We start from the raw sequence: 2,267 nt of genomic DNA on the forward strand, positions 1-2,267 counted from the left end.
TGTAATATACCTCGTGAACTGAAAATATTTTTGTTTTGTTTTTGCTTCTTTAACACAAGTTTTTTTAAGCAATGAATCTCGTATTTATTGTGGTTTGGTCAAATTTTAGTCTTTGACTCTTTGGAATCATTGTTGTTGGCTTGATCAAATTCGATAAGCATTCTTTTCTATACTTGTTAGGGTACCCCTGTTCATCTATTTTTGCCTTCTTGTTCTGTATGTATTAATGTATTATGGATATTAATTTTGTCTTCAGCTGTACACCCCAGTCCTTAAAAGTGAAACATTCTTTAGGAACCTGATCAAAATCCAAGTATGTTTTATAAGAGAACCTTTGGGCATATTGGCCTCTTGGTACAAACATGTCTTAGAGAATCAACAGAAAAATTCAATAGCTGAACATAATAAATAATTTCCTTTGAAGTATCTATCCAAACCGATATAGATGTCAAACAGAATTGGGGTACAAAAGGAGACTACTGCAGATTAGAACAAGACCTTGTAACAATGGAAGTGAGACCAATTCCATCAATTCCTTAATTTATGTCCTCTGCTGTAGAAGAAGCTGAGAACTCTGGGTCATATATATATCCACACAAATTATAGTTGATTTTGGTTTCTTTGTGTAAGATATACAATGCCATAATTACAGAAATCAATGTTGTGGATTACCTCACCGATTGACGACCATCTACATGATAGCCATTAAATTTTTTCTGGGTGTAGTTGTATAGATGATTTGTTTGCATCAGATGGATAGTATCACTAGGTAAGTTAGTAGGCCTGAACTCGCCAATAGAAATATTTTGTAAGTGAAAGAAAGCAAATAATAATTTCAAGAGTAATATGCTTATATATACTTCCATCTGATTTATTCAAAGCAAAGCATGCCTATAATTTTTCTTATGCAAAATGCTCCTTAAATATTTGAGACATTAGGTTAAGCATACCCAAAGACAGCTAATACAATTCTGTCTTTCAAATTTAAAGATGCGTTAATGATTAATCTTGCGTGTAGTGAAATATCAAATAACAACTAAACTAGAGTACATCTTTCAAATTTTGACAACAACTAAAAAATAAAAAGAGAGCCTGACGCATATTTGTCTGAGCCCGGGTTCGAACCGGGGACCTCTAGTGTGTGAGACTAGCGTGATAACCAACTACACCACCCAGACGTGTTGACACGAATCTGCAAGGTTTTATGAGTCTACATTAATTAACATTTGAGTTTTGATTGCAACACCTGAAACTTCAAACCGAGTCTGGACTGTTTTAAACATATCTTGATTGCTTGGAGCCTAAGTGTTTTTAATCGGTTCATATTCCACCACAGAAATTCTCATCATTTTCAGTCTCACTAATGGCTGTTGCAGTGGTAGGTTTCATTTTTCCAATCTTCAGAAAGAGACGGTATATTCTAATTAAGTTAAGAATCTTATTAACACACTTGGCAAGATGCTTGCTACTCTGAGTAACTAATTAGTGCATGGAGGGTCAGTTAGCACAGCATTTAATAAAAACTTGATTTCTTACAAGCTTCTCTAATCTCTTACTTATCATTGATAATCATAATTTGCTTCTTTATGTTTTATTTGTTCTCATATTGCAATTCTTTTAGTTTTCTTATACCAAAATCACTATTTATAATGATGACAAATTTGGCCGACAAACAATTTTTTTTTTTTAAGATGCGATAAAATTTTAACTTATAACATCTGCTTCACTATTATTGATGATAAAATACTTTACAATCATTGGCTTAGTACTTTATTTAAAAAAAAAAAAAACAATATCATATATCAATGATAGTAACTCCCATGTTGACATGACATGTAGAATACGACTTCTGAAAATTTAACCAAAAAAAAAAAGGTTTAATCTAACCCTCTCAATTTTCTACTTAGAAACAATTTTAATGCATAGGATTCGTGTGAATACTGCTTATTTTGCTGAAAACTGAAAACAATGTAACAAAATAATTTTTAAATGTATAAATAGTGCTGTGAGACCCATTTTTAATGAAAGTTTTGTTTAAAAAAGAGGTTTGTGGGTCCTATAAACAGTGCACAGAAAAAAGAGGTTTGTGGGTTCTATAAACAGTGCACAGGACCCACTAGAACTCTCACCACAGCCACAAAACGCTCAAAAAAAAAAAAAAATGCAGACACAGATTTGTCCCTTTTCATCAGTACCCAAAAGGGTACATAGTGGTATATTCTCCCTAATGTTTATAATTAAAGCACCACAAAGATATGGCATTGAAG

The 2,267-nt window shown here is 32.4% G+C and overlaps 1 non-coding gene across 1 annotated transcript; it reads right to left on the reverse strand.

The window, feature by feature from the left end:
* Positions 1-1,104: 1,104 nt before the first annotated feature.
* TRNAV-CAC (transfer RNA valine (anticodon CAC)) lies at positions 1,105-1,178 on the reverse strand. The gene has a single exon. It is a non-coding gene; the product is annotated as a tRNA-Val (tRNA).
* Positions 1,179-2,267: the final 1,089 nt, after the last annotated feature.

The sequence above is a fragment of the Quercus suber genome, unplaced genomic scaffold (assembly GCF_002906115.3).
Source record: "Quercus suber isolate HL8 unplaced genomic scaffold, Cork oak 2.0 scaffold_1407, whole genome shotgun sequence".
NCBI lineage: Eukaryota > Viridiplantae > Streptophyta > Magnoliopsida > Fagales > Fagaceae > Quercus > Quercus suber.